A 20,231-nucleotide genomic window follows, 5' to 3' on the forward strand; every position below is an offset into this window, starting at 1 on the left:
GTTGGAGGAGAGTTGTTATTGACATTTATTCTTTTGAAGCTCCTTGGCATGCATTCTCATGTGTGTGGAAAGTCTTCCAGTGGGGAGGAAAACAACAAGAGGCATGTGTTGCTTCAAACCAAAAGATCAGTGCAATTCTTTTTTATGCTCTTTCAAACTTGAAAGCTTCATTTGAGTTTCAGGTTTACGCAAGCGGCTTCACCATCTTATTCATTCAGAAGATTTACATGGTGTAAAGATTAAGTTACAACGATCCATGCACTTTCATTAGATGGATACTTGTCAAAACTTTCACTTGGTTCGAAGGTACAAAAGAGGTATAAGCAGCAAGTTCATTGTTATGCCTTTTAGGCCTATTGGTTATGTAATTGTTGTTTTCAGGCATCATTATGTTTTACATGAAAGTTATGTTCAGAAAATTACATACTTTTAAGATGTACAATCGGTTTTGACTCATGAAAACCAAGTAGTGAAATTTGTCATCCATTTGCATTATATTTTGTTATGCCATCATGGTAAGAATGATGTTTCTCTTGATGGTGACATGGAAAAAAACCATGAGTTTCCATGAACAATTGAAAATGGTGCAACAAACAGTGAAAGATCAGCTTGAAAATAGCAAAGACAAATACAGGTATAGAACGAGGTCCTCAAGGCAAGTGAATGTTGGTTTCCTTAGAGAGGAGCTCAAGGAAACAAATTCTTTAAAAGCCAATTGGAACGAGCTTGGAAAGGTGAGGGAGTTGTACTCTCATCTACTTATCAGATAATAGAGATCTTTTGGGGTCCAAAAGGCCTCTAGTGGAGAGGAATGATCAGGTGCTCAGTATTTAGCTCAAAAATCAAAGTTTTCATATTGGATCGAAAACTATATGATTGCGTCCGTCTCATCAAGACGATCGCAACACAATTCATTTCACTGAAAACAAAGTCGGGATGAAGGAGAAAATGACTATTGTTCTTTTTCCTAAACAGCTAAAACAATTTGCAAAATATGACAGAATGATGACATGGTAGTCCACCCAGCAAGGGGAATCTTCTTCAGTTTTCACCCAATGGGGCTGTGACAAGTGTCACCTCCGGACTCGCAAATTTGGTTGTGTGAAGGTGAAATTGCTTAATTGGCCTCCGAGGTGGAATTTGATTTTTTTTTAGTTATTTAAATATTATTATATATATTATATATATAATTTTATTTTAGATTATATGGTTTTTTTAAACTATATATATGTGTGTGTGTGTGTGTGTGTGTGTGTGTGTGTGTTATATACTAAATATATTAAATATTAATTCAATACAAATCTGCATACATTACGATGGCACAATTTAAATATTATATAATATATTTTTGAATATATATATATATATTCAAAAGGCAAATACAAATAATTAGAAGGGGCATATGTATTTCATATTACAAAATTTATATGGGATGGGCAAAGGGCGAGTTTGAACCCATGACCTCCCCCTCCCAACATTATTGCCTTGCCAATAAACCAACTATGCATTTGTTAAACACTGGCCATGATACATTATTTAAAATGCACAGTGTTGTCGACAGTGAGGGAGGAGGGAGCTAGCCCTATGGGCTAGCCCCCTCCCCATGTGACCAGGCGCCCAAAATCAGGAGCTAGGGGCTAGTGCTAAGCGCATTTAGCACCCATAATTATGCTTAACAAATAATTAACTCTCCGTTAACGACAAATTAAGTTGGCGTAGATTTTGTAGGGAGCACCAAATTGGGTGGAACTGCTAGTTTTGGCAGAGCTAACTGGAGTCTCCTCTAGATTTAGCGGGTTTCCTAGGGAAAAATTAAATGAAGCATATCTTGCTCAATTTTCGACCAATTTTGGAAAATGAATAGTCAATTTGCGATTATTTTGACCTTCTAAAGACATTTGTATAGGTTTGAGAGGAAATAGACGACTTCTACAAGTGATCTTTCCACAAGGAAGTTCAAGGAAGCCTAGAGCCACCAGGGAAGGGGGTCATACCTAGAGTAGCCAGAGTCAGTTTTCAGATATCCAATAGTCATTTTTGGCTAATTTGGACATTTTGAACACATTGGTGTAGGTATCAGGATCCATAGAGCTTTTTAAACACCATTTTTGCTACATTTAGCTAATATAGAGGCCCAAGCCATGGAAGATGGACCAAGGAGATGTAGCCAAGGAGGGGTGAACTCCTTCATCAAAACACTATGTTAATGTGTCTCTTTGATGGTTTTCTACACTGTACATGTTTGTTGTTCATTATTCTTTTTTAAATCTATTTTTCTCATGAATGTCTTGTTTAACCTAAGGGAATTTACCTATTTGTAAGAACCAAAAACTAAGGAAACCTCAGCACAAAAAGAAAAAAGCAAGCACATGTTTATAAATCTATAATTATTATTAGCAAAGCAAAACTAATCATACAAAAATAGATCAGGTTAACCCCCCATTGAGCTTGGAGACACTTGTACATTCCAAAGCCCACTATGGAATTGCATGTCACCATGAAGTGCCCCATTGATCCCATGACTTGTAACATTTATTACTTGATTATTCTAATGAATGGTTGTATTGGATGGAAAAGGGGGTGGATTGGATCTTACACAAGATTACAATTGGGTCTATGTTTGGGGCTTGGTCTCCCTATACAGGGTGCTAACCCTCTAGATGGCCACATTGGCACTTGTAGGGTGAGCGTTGAGAGCCATGGGACTCCACCATAGCATATATGACTTCATGGGTTCCCAACAACATTCATTGATTGCTGGTGTTCCACCTTTTGGATTAGGTTGATGAACCTAGTCGACCATGCCTGGCTGACTCCATAGTTGCACCAAACACTTGACATATGTTCTAGGATGCATATCGCTGTAGAGAACAACTTATTTCATTACTCCAGCCCTTACAGATGGTCTACATGCATATTTGATCCATTTGGAGACCCATGATAATGCCCTTGTGCCCCCACACTCACTTGGGAGCACCACAGGTTCTTGATTGGAAAACAAGGGGTCAACCCCTTGTCTACTATGTTTGGAGTCCATTTCTTGATCATGACACCCTTTGACTTCATCAGGCCTCCTTAAAGTCCCAACGCCTCACTTTGTTGATCATTCGACCCTCGTGAGAGGCTTATGTTTACATTATTGAGCTATTTGGTGGGCTTGTCACCAAAGGTTTTGTTATTATGTACATTATTTTTAGTTTAGGGGCTAAATTAGGCCAAATTAGTTAAATCAAATTCATTAGTAAGTGTATAAATACAAGTGTGATGAATCATTTTGATCATCATCACATGGATTAGATCATTCTCTCTTGTGAGATTTTTTCTATCCTTTTTGGTGGATGAATTTGGATGAATGGATGAATTTTGATGTTTGGATCTCTTCATTTTTTTCATAGAGATACACTATTGGCATATAATGATGATTTGATATACTCTTTCTTACATGTAAGTACTATTTTAATGCTATTTTGTTACTTTCTTATTGTCACATGCTTGTTGCTGGGGATTTTCATTATACTAGACTGAATTTATTGTTTTTCTTCTGTGAAATTGTGGAAAATTGTTTTTTTATAGCATTGCATCATGTCATGGGCCATGTATGAATGAGTGAATGTTCCTATAGGTATTTTGTCAAAATTTTATCTTGATAATTCATCATATATTACATATCGAAGTGTAAAAACCTTGAAGCAATTATCCCATGCCCTAATTTCCATGCAAAATTGTTCTATAAGCCTCCTTAACTAGGTGAATTCACTCCAAGCATTAAAATATCCTTGACTCCATTTCTCCCAAAGTGTTAGACACTTATCCTCCATAGGTGATCACCTAAAAGCATATCTTTCTCACCTTATCCCTTTCTTTCTAAGCCTAGCCCCAATAGGTGATCTAGGGCATCAAATTTCTCACGATTCACCCACTCAAAAGTTCAATCTCTTGCCCTCTACTACACTTTTGTCTCTCCTAGAATCTCTCCAAATTTGAAGCAATTACGATGGTGGGTTCTTGAGATATTCTAAGCCCTAGCTCTGAGATCGATTCTTGCCCTTTATTTTCCTTGGCTAGTCACCTCATTAGGATCATTGCATCAAAATTAGTGAAAAATCCCCCTTTGATGCCCTTCTCCGCCTCAGTTAGGTCAAGAACACCCTTGATTGGTCAACTCCACCCCCTTGACCTAATTCTGGGTCCTCTTGGTCCCATGTGGTCCCACAACTTACTGAAGATAATTTCATAAAGACCATTTTGAAACCAATATTTCACAAGGTTTTCTAAGACTAGGTCCCTCCTTTACAAGTATCATTTGCAAACTGTAGCCCTTGAAACCCCCCTGGCCCTTTTTAGAGATCTTTACACCTTATTTCTCAAGCAAGTGAAGCATACAATTGAGTCTCTCTTGTTAATAGGCCTTAGGAATCACTCATTTTCTCTTCATTGATTCATCCTTCTAGTGATTCCCCTCATATCGGGTCTCCTCCCATCGGCAAATGTTCTTAAAGAGTAGGGAACCTTAGCTGAGGTGACAGTGGGCTATCGCTCCATTGTTGCCCTTAACTTAGTAATTTATCTTTTAGGATCCCCTCATCAGTGAATGTCTGTAAAGAGTAGGGAACCTTCGCTGAGGTGACAGTGGGCTATCGTTCCATTGCTGCCCTTAACCTAGTAATTTATCTTTTAGGATCCCCTCATCAGTGAATGTCCGTAAAGAGTAGGGAACCTTAGCTAAGGTGACAGTGGGCTATCGCTCCATTTTTGCCCTTAACCTAGTAATTTACCTTTTATGATCCCCTCCTAGGACACCTAATACTTTGAGTGTTAACAAATGCATAATAAAAAAAAATAGAAATAAGCTAATGATTCCCACACACAAAATTGTCCTTATAATCCAAAATGTAGATTGAGAGATATAATTTGAAAATAAAAAAAATACTCATAGCTATTTCAAACAAAACCTAGAGTTATCTCAAAAAACACAATGCCTAAAACATTAGTCTTGGCCCCACAATCTCATTAGAGCTCCCTTCCATCATACAATCAATTTATGATTTATAAAACCTTTTAATGGACATCATTGCAAGCACCTAAAACACCTTAACAATTCCATCTAAGTTGTGACACATTTCACTTAATTTTAAATAAAAAATACAAACCACTTTTTATAGCGTTCATCATCAATTCCATTGAAATTGGAGCTTTGCATCATTATGCATTTCACTTGATTTTAACTAAAAAGAATCCAAACCACTTTTTACTACGTTCTTCTTGCCCCTTCACGAAGTACTAACTAATTGTATATGACATGCTACACAGAATAACCAACATAGAAAACAGAAAAATTGATACACCACGTACATACATGATGAAGTTAATGAATTGGCTCCGGAAAATGGCAATTCAAAGATGGAAATGGTTATAGCTGTCATAGTTGAATTTAGCGTAATTACATATTCCAATTATATTTCAAAATTTAAAAAACCAGAGTATGTTTGAACTTACTCTTTTTCGTCCTCCAAAATATTCCCAAATCTATTTTAAACATAAAACTATTACCCAGAAGTCAAAACAGTCATTCATGATTCATTTAATGGCTGGTTATTAAATATGAAACTAAGTAGAATTTTAAAACCAAATTGTTTAGCAAATTTGATAGTTTGGATCGTTGTAGTCATTGTAGTGTTTTAACATAAAGTATAATGGTAAGAGCGTTGGAAAGGTTTTAACAACATTTAATGGACAATTTACTAAATAAAAAATAATTTGTCGGTCGAATTCCATCTGAGCAAGGAATATGTTTTCAGATAGGTTTTTATTTGTATTTTATAAATAATATTTATTATAAAAAAATAAAAATAAAAATTATTTTAAAGTTAATATATTATAAAGATTTGTACTTAAAAGTTAATATATTAATTAATAAAAATAAATATATTTATTGTATTATAATTAATCTTACATTATAATCATTATTATTAATATATTAATTAATAATTTAAATTACATAAATTTATATATATATTTACAATGGACATTTAATGGTGATAGTAATAACAATATAATATTTTATTGAAAAATATTCATTTTATTATTTTTAAAATAACTTAAATAGATTAAAGATCAAATTTAGAATAACTTATTAATGAGTATTGTTTTATCATTTTTCTTTTTTATTTAAATAAATTATTATTATTTTTTATTTAAATATAATATTATATGCTAATAGTATTATTGTAATGTTAATAACAATATTTTTTTATAAAGATATTTATTATTATTTTTTTATATATTAAAAGAAATATAATTTTTAATAAAAAAAATTATTATTGTTGTTTTTTTAATTAACTTACTTTTAGCATTTAAGTTGTATTTTATTTTATTATTTGTTTTTGCAAATAACTATAATAAATGAGTATTTCTATGTGTCTATATGGTCACTAGAACTATAACTTGGATTTGTATCTCAAAGATATCTTAAAATATGTTTCCTCATGGATATTAGTGTCATTATAACTCCTAATTACTATAGTATGTTAGTTGTCCTATAACATAGGATTTGTTCTATGTATCTTTGTGATCACCAAAAACCACATCTTAAATTTGTGTCTCAAATATATCACAAATCATGTTCAACCATGGAAGTTAGTATCATTTAAAAATATCAGTTCGTACCTCATGTTGTTATATGTCAAAAAATACCTTATGTTATATGTAAAAAAATAGAAATATATTTTTTTGTTATTAACTACCCATAATGTGCAGGTATTACCAAAAAAGTTGCAAATTACACTACTTCTCAATTTATTTTGAATTAAAAACCATATTTTTCAATTCCCTTCAAAACTTTAATTCTTTTCAAAACTTAAATCTAAAATATTTTTATAATTTAAAAATTTATTTATCAAAAATCATTCATAATAATAAATACAATATTTTCGAACTTAAATCTAAAATATTTTCCTAATTTAAAAACTTATTTATCTAAAATCATTCATAATAATAAATACAAACATATTTAAAAAAAATGTAAAATCCTAAACAATCAGTCACCATGAGAAGTTCACACAGTATCACAGATTCTTCACACTGTCACGGATTCTTCTTCTTCACCACTTATAATAACATTCAATGATACATATCTGGATAAATCACATAGTGGATTAGAAGAAACACTGTTCCAAAAAGTCTCTTCTTCTTCACCGCTTGTAATAACATTCAATGAGACATATCTAGATAAATCACATAGTGCATTAGAATAAACACTTTTCCAAAAAGTTACATCACATTATTGATTTAATTGGGACACATATGCATCGCCTACCTACTTGTGTAACAGTTCCACAAATATATACAACGGGAGCTATACACAAGTTGCACAAATATATACAACGGGAACTAGGTACGTAAGGTAGAGAGATATCATGACGTGCTCATGAACGTCGTGGCTGTGGCGGTCACTTGTTAGAGGTAGAGTGCATTTTCAATTAAATTGGATTGTAAAACTTGAGATGTAAAGTTCAAGGGGGGCCTTCAAAGATTAGGTATATTTTACTGTATGCAATCAAGTCTGATTGTGCATGAAAGATTGGATATTCTGATAGCAAATATGGTTGCAACTTTTGGAGAAGGTACAGAGGACAATTATTTGTACTATCCGACTGCACAAAAGTGTAGACCAAGATGGGAACCACTTATAGTTTGGAAATTGGAATTGTGATCTGGTGTGTTGTTCGATAGACTACCAATCGAAATTTAAAGAAGAGACAAAACAATTAGATGAGTTGATTGTTTCGATTACGGGGAAGTCACATTTTCATCATGAATCTCAGTGGATTGCTTGGATTAGGTGAAGTCGGACTTTCATCATGAATCTCAATTAACTTCAGTTGATTGCATAGAACTTTATGTCAATCTATTCAAGAAAGTGAAGGTGATAATGATCTTTCGCCTAAAGATTTTGGTAGATTCAAGAGATATGCAACAAATATGCTTAACCGTGGAGAAATAGTTTTGCAAGCTTTGCCGAGGACGGAGGGACTAGTCATGAGAAAATGGTAGCATAAACAAAAACCATAGTTGATCAGTTCACAAATGATGCCATGATATGACAGGGAAGATGGTGATGATTTCAATGTATATATAGAGACCAAAAAAATGTGATATATGTAGTAACAAGTTTCGACCTGATGAATTCAATGTAAGAGATTTTTTTTATGGGTTAAAATTAAGGATAAGCGATATGTGTAGTAATTAGTTTTGACTAGATGAATTCAATGAAAGATAAGGTCTTTTAAATGTGGGTTAATTATTTAGGGAGATAAATGTATATTTTCTCTTCTTTCTTTTTATATTATAAAAAAAAATTAATGATATATCTCAGTAATTTAAGTTAGCTTTTTTGTTTTTTTATTATCAATTTTGTTGATATAATTATAAAATTCACACTGCCAACAAAAAATTAATGATATATTTGAGTCACTTAAGTTTTTTTTTTGTTTTTTTTAATTATGATTATCAATTTTATTAATATAATTATAAAATTCAAAGTATTTAGAATTCTAATATTATTTATTATAAATTTTAATTAATCCATTATTGTGAATTTGAAAATTAATAATTATCAATCATAAAATCGAGTTAGGATAGTTATTACTCGGGTTATATAAATTAAATGGTAGGTAAACACTTATAAACATTAATCCATCATAATCATCAAAACACTTGTTTTTTATGTTGCTAAAATTAAAAAATTATAAGAATTAAGAAAATTATAACTTTATTTAAATTTATTATTATTATTGATAAAAATAACCTATATTTATATATATAAGAATGCAATAAGATTATTTTATGATTCACCTCCACTTTATTATGAGATTCTTAAACTTTAAATATGTTTTATTACAATACCATGGTTTATCAATACCACAAGCTCAAAAAGCCAGAACTCATTTCATATAATACTTTCCTATATAAAAAAATTTAAGTTAATTAATTTAATTAAAACAAAAAACAAGAGTATAACAACTTTAAAGATAAATCTCAACCTTTGATTTATGTATAACATTGAATATATTCTCTAACATTCTATGAAAGTTAAATCACTAGCATCCATCTAATAATTATTAATAACTAACAATCACCTCTAAAAATGCAAAAATACATGGAAAAGATATGTGATCAATCCTAAAGGGTGGAGAAGATGAATATGTGATAAAACCTATGATTCACAAATACCATTAAGCATTTCCGTCTTAACGACAGAGATATATAGCTGCAGAGTCGGTGCCAGGTGGTTGCATTTGGCTGGAAAACGAAGTTGTCGAACGTTATTTTCAGTTTAATGTCCTTGTTTCCACACTACACAATTATCCTCAATTTTCAAATTTAGATAAAATAAATTCCAGAGTGTCTACAACAATCCTACATCTCCAATGCCCCGGTCCATGGGAAGGATTAATCTCAACCACAGGACGACGATCCACGGCCTCTGTCCAGTAAACAGTAAAGACCGCGTAAAGTTAATAATTCCCACAAATTTTCCCACCGGTGCCACGGAATGTGCTGATATCGTTATACGTGGCAAGAGCAGTCTTTGGATCAATCCAATGGGGAATTCATCGATTTATTATGGATCCAAACTGCCCAGAATCCTCACATACCAGAATCATTCCTGCAAGGGTATCCATTTTCAAATTACAGTTATTTTGAGGGAGTTGTTCAAATTTTGAACAGATATAAAACAGTGGAGGGAAAAATGAAAAAAGAGATGAAAAAGGTAGACAATCTCTAACGTAACTAATTTAAAATTAAAAAAGAGACGGTTCATTTAATTAAACTAGCATAGATCCATTTTAAATATAGATCTAACCTGATTTGATTTCAGTGCAATTTTTTTTATGAGTCTACATTATTTAAATGTTTTCTATAGTTATTTAATTTTTAGATTTTTTACAATTTTTAATATGACCCATATACTCAAAATTTCAACTTTGATGACAGACAGATACCCTTACATATCATACTAGCTGTAAAATAAACCTCTAGACTCAATTAAATTATAACAACCTAATTAAACTTGAATTATTATTAACTTTAATTAATACACATTTTAATTTATAATATTATTATAATTTGAACAACAATCTGTAATTTAAGTAGATTTTATAGTTACAACACAATCCAAAGGATTATAGATTTTCTAATAGATTTTACTCAAGTTATAATAATTATTATTTTATATAATTAGTTTTATTATAAAATATTAATATCTATAAATAAAATGTATAAGTAAGATGATTAAGAAGAGTTTTTTTGGGTAAAAATCACATAGAAGAAAATTTTGTTCACGCTTTTCAAACCAACTATTGTGGTTCATCATAACAATTATGCTGTAATGTGTTTGTCTCTAGGAAGAACTCCCACTATTGTGGTTCATCATAACAATTATGTTATAAGGAACCAACAATTGTGATTCATCATAACTATTATCTTGTAAGGTGTTTGTGTCTGGGAAAAACTCCCACTATTGTGGTTCATCATAACAATTATGTTGTAAGGTGTTTGTTTATGGGAAGAACTCCCTTAGATGCCACTTTGCACCATTGTTCATTGTCATATTCATTGTTAGACCATTGAACAATGCTCTGCCCTCATATTAAAAAATTAATTATTATTAAACATAAACATGAAAACATTAACAAAAATAATTGTTAATCGTTGTTTGTGTTTGGTTGTAATTGATTGAGTACCATCTCATAACAACAAAAACGATCTCCAATTCATAGTTCTTGCAATCATTTCGCTTGTTCTTTCTTTAGGTTTATGAGTTGTGTGTATTTGATTTGTTTATTGTATTCCAAGCATTTAAATGGTTTCATACTATTTTTATTATGGTGGAGGATTTCCTAACCAGGGTTTTGGTCATTCTTAGTGAGATTACTATGTTTTGAAGAACATTAAAAAGATCAGTGTTGCCCTGCATAGTCATCTGAAAAGGGTTAATTTGTAGTTTAGTTGTGTCCTCGTGCCATCAGATTTTATTTACATCTTCTTTTGAATATTGGCAAGCTTCTCAAGGCTTGCATCAATTCTGTAATCTGGCTCTTATCCATTCCTACTTACTCGAGCAATGAGGTAAGTTTTTTAATTTTTTAATTATGTAGGCCATTTTGTTGATTTTTTTATGTGAATATTTTCCCATGGTGAATGATAGGGTTTCTTCTGAATGAATGGGATGGATCTTGTTGAAATAGTTTGTTTCATTTCAAAATTTTTGACATAGTCTATTTTATTTCAAAAAATTTGGTAGTCTAATGGTGAGTGCATTTGCAGGGACCTCTTTGGCCTTCGCTTTCCTTTCCTTCCGCAGCATCAATCGCAAACAGGAGATGGGAGTACCTATTTCTGGGAGGGTCAGTAGCAATCACAGCAAGATGAGAGTACTTATTTCTTGGAGGATTATTGGGCTCGGGTGTCAGTATATTGATGTGGCTGCAACTCGCATCTTCGATCTTTGGTGGTCCTTGCTTCCACAATTTACATGGTTAAGAAAAATTTAAAGTTATTTGCATCTGCTAGAACTTACATTAATTAAAATGAAATGATATTAGTGTTAGTGTCCAAGCATCCATATAAATGAGCAATAGATAGGCTAACGTGGCCTACTGGGCTAAAGACACAAGATGGGCTAACGAGGAAAACATTGGTAGCGTTAAATATGCTAAGACTAAATGATAAGATGGAAAAATAACGTTCGATATCCTTACTGATCATCTATTCTCTATCTACCTTTTTAATGGAAACATAAATGTTTTGAATAAATAAAACTAAATCCTTGCATATATATTCTATGTACCATTTCAACCCCATTCAATCAACCGAGATGTGATCAAATACAACGCCTTGCAGAAACCTTTGTTTTTCTCAATGATAAAATTTCCCATCCGAGGTTGACCCAACCAGCCTCGTCGCTGGACCCAGGGGTTAAATTTGATGGGTCCCCTCACCCATCAGTATTTTTTATGACAGTTTTATTTTTAAACGGCTCGTTATTTGACTTTTAATAATTATTTTTACTAGTTTTATCTAAGTGAATACAAAGTTTCATCAAGAGAGTACACAGTGAGAGACTAGGATTATTGCCATTTTTGCGTGATTGGTGGCTTATTGAATCAAATGTAATGAAGTTATGCTCAGGCATGCCTTTGCTTTGCTCGCGTATGAAATCTAATAGTATGTCAAATCATTCTACCTCGGTTTCCCTCTAAGAAATATGTTTTTTGTGTCCTCGAGAGTAAAGCCTATTGTCTTATGGTTCAAAATTCAAATCTAATAATCATTGTTCAAATCTATGCTCAATGATTCCCCTTTTATCATCCTGAAATGTTACAAGGATTCCTCTTTTATCATCTTGAAATGTTACAAGGATCTATGGTTCAAATTTATGATCATGAATCTATGCTCAGCTCGGCTTATATCATCCTGTGCTGGTACATGGATCTACAGGGGAAGAAGCCAAGCACACACAGGCGGGTTACCAAATTTCTCCTTTTCCACTATATTGCCCCAATTCTCCCAAGGTTCGAAAGCCAATTTAAGTGCCATTAGAGTAATTGGTTGCATATCCACCATTTCAATATCCAATAGCAAGGGTACCCACCTCTGAGCAAGCAGCAGTAACAAAGTGAGCCCCACCACCTAAACGAGGGCAGAGAAAGTGTTGGTTGACTGAAGAGCAACTCCTGTGCAAATTTAAGATTCTGCCTCAATTGTAAATTGAAATATATCCAATGTGTTTGTAGTAAATAGATTGGTTCTGGTAATGATGATTGAGAACAAATCAATAGTAGTGGGAGTAGTTAAGTTATTCGACACTCCTAGACTCTTGTTCGACATTGTAGTCAAGCTAACACTCCTATCGATAATCTTAGTTGTTTGTGTGCAAGTCAAAGACACAGAGTGGTGGGTTGCTCCTTTAAAATTTAGTGTTTCTATTTCACACCATGACCTTCGTGCTTTAATTCTTAACCATCACACCTCTAAACTCAAAACAATCAATGGCTTCTAAAATTAAAGGAGTTATGGAATTGAAAGTATACGCATTCCCGAAATTTTAGTCATGCTTTCACAACAACTACATATTTATTGTCCATAGAAAACTAACCATTCCCCAAATAAAAAAACTCTGATTATCAGAAGCCCAGAGCCCAGAGAAATCGGGAAAATAAAATATAAAACCACATCTATAGCTCTTTAATCCAGGAATAGGTTTTATGATTGTTCAAGCAACAACGACATTTCTAACAAGGGAATCTAAGATGACATACCTGCTTTTGTGAAGAAGTTGAATGAATACCATAGCCGATGTCCGTTACCAACTTTGAATCTTGAACAAACTTCTTTAAATCTTGTGATTTTGTTCACTATTAAAGCAAAATTTTCACCGTTGGTTTCAGCTGCATGTGCTGAAACAAACGATTTTGAACTTTCCTTTAAATTTTTGTGAAACGAGTGGCTTTCACCTGATCCTTTTTGGCATTACACAATGAAAGAGGTCTAGGCCATTCCTCTCTAAGAAATGCATTTCATTAGAGCTAGACTATGCTCGTCCATCAAAATCCATACATAGTACAAATATCCGGAGGCCATTTCTCTTAACCACTGTGTATTCACATCATTTTGATTTGATTGACTCGCAACACTTGAGCACCGGGTCAATTCGTCCTGCAAATCTTGAATACGATCGTTACAAATCTTCAATAGGATCGTTACAGATATATAAAATATATATGTATTATATATATAATTGAAACTGGTCATTTTATGATATGCCAGTCATTATGACGTTTTTAAAAGTTATTAGCAAGTTGATAATGACGTGTTTATTTTAAATTAAACTGATTTTATGGGTGTCAATTTTAAAGCCTGGCTGGACCATTTATCATCCATAATAGAATCCCACAAGGGAACTTGATTTAGCAAAAGCAGGAGGAGGCGAGGCAACACTTTGTTAAGGGTTCAGTGTCACGCCCCCAATTATGTTTTCCTTAAATTGGCTAGGTGCGGCACCGCCTAAGTAATTAACATTCACCATTGTCACATTACTTTACGAACTACGCCTTCAACATTCGTCATAAACATGAATTATTATAGTAATGTGTGGAAACCATTAATAACAAACATGATAGAACAACCAGGAACACATCATATGCAAGAGAATGCTTTTATTATATATATAAGAAGATTTTGTACAATGACCGGGAGCTAGGCTCCACCGGCGTTTTATACCCGGGTTGGGCACCCACTCGTGCAAGAGCGCATGGTGGTCACACCTCAACCTCAACCGGAATACAACTCACAACCGAACAAAAGTTTTCCTTGCCCAAATGGGCGGGCGCACCCGTGCACAACCCACACCAACCACAATCCAAAACTCGTTCCTCGTCCGGCGGGCGGGTGCCTAAGAACGCCCTCCACCCGCACCTTCAACCGCTCTTACAACCTTTTTGCAGCTCGTGCCCTTCGCCCGGTAGGCGGGTGCATCCCTTTCGCCTTGCTATGGCTCTACACTTGTGCGCACTCCTTGTTGGGCGATGGAAGATGAGTGATGTTCGATGGTCAAAATTCCATCTCCGTTTACTTGTTTATACTCCTCCTTCGTGTGAAGATCGTGCCCATGGCCGACCCCTCCACACACTTCCAACCAGCACGTCCTCAACGTTATGCAACGCCACCACATGGTCGGCTCGTTTGGCAAGTCGTCCAACTCACCCTATAAACCCACGAACGCCCATTCATCCGCATATATGCCACGCCTTGGTCGCTCGCGGTTCCTCTTTCGTGCCTTAGTCGATTTTCGTGGAGGAAGGAGCGCGCGCCCGGTCGCTCATGAACCGCAGGACGTTACATCCTCCCCCACTTGAAATCATTGTCGCCCTCGACAATCCCGACTGCCTCAGTATCTTCCGTTCATACTTCGCAATCTTCTTCTTCCATCTCCAAAGTGAGTCCTCTGATTCCTAGCTCTCCTCTTCCGGTGCATTCTTCCATCTGACAAGATACTCCCGTTTCATGTGGCAACCAATCCCTGTAGTTCTGTAGCTCAAAATCTTATCCAACTCCAGTCCTAGCTTGTCCACAATCCCGGCTGGTCCTCTCGGCGGTTCAGCTCTCTTTGGATGATCAACATCAAGTCTGCATCTCTTCAACTGACTCATGTGAAAAACTGGATGCTTCATGTGCATATGGTGCGAAAGCTCCAGCTCATAAGCAACTTCCCCCACTCTCTTCTTCACTCGGAATGGTCCCTCATACTTCCGTGTCAGTTTGCTCGCAGTCCCCTTGGTTGGCTGAAACTACTCCCTGGTAATCCTGAGAAACACCATATCCCCCACACTGAAGTGCGCATCCTGTCTTCCTCGATCAGCATATTTCTTCATTCTCCTTGCAGCTTCGTGCAAGCGCAACCGTGCCAACTCCAAGGTCTCATCCCAAGCCTTCATGAACTTCTTCGCATGAGGACTCCTAAAAAAACCTCCTGTCACTACGGTATGCGGTGCAACTGGCATCTGCCCATTCACCAACTCAAATGGACTATACCCCGTCGCAGAACTCTTTTGAATATTGTAGCTAAACTGAGCAATATCCAAGAGTTCAGGCCAATTCTTCTGATGAGTCGTCACATAATGTCGCAAGTAGTCCTCCAGCAACGCGTTGATCCTCTCGGTCTGCACATCTGTCTGCGGATGATAACTCGAACTCATCAACAACTCTGTCCTGACTAGCTTGAACAATGTGGTCCAAAATCTGCCTGTAAAACGCGGATCTCTATCTGACACAATTCTCAATGGCATCCCCCAATACTTCACTATGTTCTTAAAGAACAACTCCGTAGTCCGCTCATCTCCACAAGGTATCTTTGTTGGAACAAAGACAACATACTTGGAAAAACGATCAACCACGACCATAATCCCATTATACCCCTGAACCTGTGGCAACTGAGTGATGAAGTCCATCGAGACACTCATCCATGGTCTCTCAAGAATCGGTAAAGGCTACAACAGTCCTCCTTGCCTCTAAGTATCTGATTTGTCCTACTGACAAATGATGCACGTATGTACATACTCCTCTACATCCTCTCGCATCTTTTCCCAAAAGAATCCTCTCTCCAACAATGCCAAAGAACAACACATCCCTGGGTGGCCAGGCCATGGCGAGTCGTGGCACTCCTTCAAAAGGTGCCTCCTGAACCCAGATGAATTTGGAACATAGAGTCGGTTTCCAAAGAACAAGAACCCGTCTCGTAGAAAGAACTTTCGTGTCTTCCCCTCCTTTATCTGCTTCACTATATTCTGAGCCAAAGTATCGGTTTCAACACTTTCCTTGAGCTTATTCTGCATCTCTTCTGACATCTGAACTCAACTCCTACTCCTAGCTTCCCGGTTTTCTCCCTTCAATGCTGCAAGTTGTCCCTTCCTGCTAAGGGCATCTGCTACCGCATTGTGTCTTCTCGGTCTATACTCGATAATCATGTCGAACTCTGCCAAGATGTCCTGCCAATGAGCTTGCTTCGCAGAAAGCTTCGGTTGTGATGCAAAATAACTTGTTGTAACGTTGTCAGTCTTGACAACAAACGGCTTCCCGATCAAGTAATGCTTCCACACATGAAGACAGTGAATGATCGCAGTCATCTCCTTCTCATGGACCGGATACCTTTGTTCTCTATCCTGCAACTTCCATCTCTCGTACGCCACCAGATGCCCATCCTTCATGAGAACCCCTCCTATGGCAAAATTTGAAGCATCAGTGTGTACCTCAAATGGTCTCTCGAAGTCAGGAAACTTCAGTATCAGTGTTGTAACCATCCTCTTCTTCAAGTCATCAAATGCCTTCTGACATTTATCCGTCCAACTCCACCTCTTGTCTTTCTTCAATAGGTCTGTCAGTGATGATGTTACCTTGGAGTACCCCTCTATGAACTTTCGTTGGTAGTTGGTCATGCCCAAAAACACCCTCATCTCATGGACATTCTTCGATTCAACCCAGTCCTCGATCACCTTCACTCTGCTCGGCTCAATCCGTATATACCCTTGACCAACAATATGCCCAAGGAACGGAATCTCGGTCTGAGCGAACACACACTTAGACTTCTTCAAGAACAACTGATTTGCCCTCAGTGCCTCGAACACCATAGCCAAGTGCTTCTTATGATCCTCCATGTTGTCACTGAACACCACTATATCGTCCAAGTACACTACTACGAACGAATCCAAGTATGGCCGTAGGACATCATTCATCATAGTGCAAAACGTAGCAGGAGCGTTACACAACCTAAATGGCATAACAAGGAACTCAAAGCTACCATACCTTGTTACTATCGCGGTCTTCTTCTCGTCTCCTTCAGCTATCCGCACCTGGTAATACCCATGCCTTAAGTCCAGCTTGGAAAACACTCGGGCTTTCACAAGCTTATCAAAGCAATCAGCAGCCAATGGCAAAGGATACATGTTCCTTACAGTCTGCTTGTTCAGTGCACGGTAATCATAGCACATCCATAGCTCATTCGAATCCTTCTTCCGTTGGAACAATACCGGAGCTCCATAAGGGGACCTTGAAGGTCTGATGAAACCTGCATCAGCTAACTCCTTTAACTGTTGTTTCAATTCCTCCAACTCAAGTCCTGACAACCGATAAGGTGCTTTAGCCAGGGGTTGCTTTCCTGGCTCAAGCTCAATGCTATGGTCCACTGCACGCCTTGGTAGAAGTTTCTTTGGTAGCTCATCAGGCATCAAATCCGCATATTTGGTCAATACCTCAGAAATCTCGGGCGAAACAGGTGTCCCCACTCCATCACCTTCGACTCCCTTGAACATCATCGCATATGTCTCCATATCTAACTCCTTCATAGCCTTCTCCAAAATCAGTGCAGAAACATGCTGCACCTTGACTTCCCTCCTTTGCCTATGAGTGGGAAAAGTCCAAGTTTGTGACTGTCCAACCAGCACCACCTCATCACAGAAGGGGACAACAATAGCCTTGTTTCACTTCAAGAAATCCTGTTTGAGTATCATGTCGAAGTCATTCATCTCCATCACTATGAATTCCAACTGACCCTTCTAGTCTTTTATCTGCACAGGCACTTCGTGTGCCAACCCCACCACTTTAGCTCTAGAGTTCACTGCCTTGACTTCCACATTCGAAGGGAAGATCATCAGTCCAACCTCTTTTTCTAACCGTGTCATCATGAAATTATGAGTGGCCCCCGTGTCCACCAGAGATTGAATGGTCTTGCCATGAACCATCAAGTCCACGAAACCCAGACTATTAATCCACGATTTCTCCATAACGTTTCCCTGCATACATGTATGTTCTTTGTGTTCATCATCAAGCAACGGCTTCACCACCTGTGAACTTGCTCTGATACCACCTGTCATGAAGTGCAGATGTGTATCATCTTCATCATACACCAACTTCACTCGTCGTGAGCCTCCTCTGATACCACCTGTCACGCCCCCAATTCTTTTTTCCTTAAATTGGTCGGGTGCGGCACCGCCTAAGTAATTAACATTCACCATTGTCATATTAATTTATGAACTACGCCTTCAACATTCATCATAAACATGAATTATTATATTAATGTGCGGAAACAATTAATAAAAAACATGATAGAACAACCAGGAACACATCATATGCAAGAGAATGCTTTTATTTTATATATAAGAAGATTTTGTACAATGACCGGGAGCTAGGCTCCACCGGCGTTTTATACCCGGGTTGGGCGCCCACCCGTGCAAGAGCGCACGGTGGTCACACCTCAACCTCAACCGAAATAAAACTCACAACCGAACACAAGTTTTCCTTGCCCAAATGGGCGGGCGCGCCCGTGCACAACCCACACCAACCGCAATCCAAAACTCGTTCCTCGTCCGGCGGGCGGGCGCCTTAGAACGCCCTCCACCCGCACCTTCAACCGCCCTTACAACCTTTGTGCAGCTCGTGCCCTTCGCCCGGCAGGCGAGCGCATCCCTTGCGCCTTACTGCGGCTCTGTGCGCACTCCTTGTTGAGCGATGGAAGATGAGCGATGTTCGATGGTCAAAATGCCATCTCCGTGTGCTTGTTTATACTCCTCCTTCGTGTGAAGGTCGCGCCCATGGCCGACCCCTCCACACACTTCCAACCAACGCGTCCTCAACGTTATGCAACGCCACCACATGGTCGGCTCGTTTGGCAAGTTGTCCAACTCGTCCTATAAACCCACGAACGCCCATTCATCCGCATATATGCCATGCCTTGGTCGCTTGCGGTTCCTCTTTTGTGCCTTAGTCGATTTTTGTGGAGGAAGGAGCGCGCGCCCGGTCGCTCATGAATCACAGGATGTTACATTCAAGGTTTCGATACATATCCACGATTTTCATCTATAGAAAATACATAGTATTCTAGGTGTAAATTGATTAACATTTCATATATAAAAAATACCTAACATAAATGTTAAAATATTTTACTTTTTGATCATCATCTAATAAATGAAAAATATTATGGTTATATGAATCGAAAACCCTAACAATTTTTTCGCTCTGAGTAAATTAAAAATATTAAAGTTATATAAACCTAAAAACCTAACCATTTGTTTAGAATTTTGAATTTTCCATACAAGAAAGTTTTTGATATATCATATTTCTTCAAATCTTTATCATTATATTAAAAATTTCCATTATATGATATATTGTATAATTTCATATTTTTAAATTTTAATGTTTTAAATTTTTTATCTATTTAATAAATTTTATTTTTTTAATATATTTGATTATATCAAATATATATTATAAATTTACATTTATATAATTTCTTTGTTTTGTTTCATAAATCTTATGAAACTTCTTTAAATTTCAAATATCTCACATTGTACCACATTTTACCTTCTCACATTGCACCAAATTTTACCGCGTAAAACATTATTTTCCCTAATACCAAATTTTCTATATAATACAAGCCAAGGCATCCCACGCCCACGCCAAATGCTCAAACGTGTGTGAAACTTAAAGATTTATGAAACGCATGACAACGATCCCACACAAAAAAAATAAATGCAACGCATGAAACGATTGCACCCACCTTCTTCAAGAAGGATGCAACGCATGACAACGATCCCACACAAAATAAATGGCAAATGCCATGACAACTTTTCACACGAAAATTTTGAAGAGTGTGATAAAATGTAAGTCTCGCCGAATGATAA

At 36.4% G+C, this 20,231-nt stretch overlaps 1 pseudogene; it reads left to right on the plus strand.

Moving 5' to 3' along the window:
- The first annotated feature begins 10,864 nt into the window (after nt 1–10,864).
- On the plus strand, nt 10,865–11,544 carry LOC149231472 (bax inhibitor 1 pseudogene; annotated as a pseudogene).
- The last annotated feature ends 8,687 nt before the right edge of the window (nt 11,545–20,231 follow it).

The sequence above is a fragment of the Pinus tabuliformis genome, chromosome J (assembly GCF_031772625.1).
Source record: "Pinus tabuliformis cultivar Carrire ecotype Pingquan chromosome J, CPIR1, whole genome shotgun sequence".
NCBI lineage: Eukaryota > Viridiplantae > Streptophyta > Pinopsida > Pinales > Pinaceae > Pinus > Pinus tabuliformis.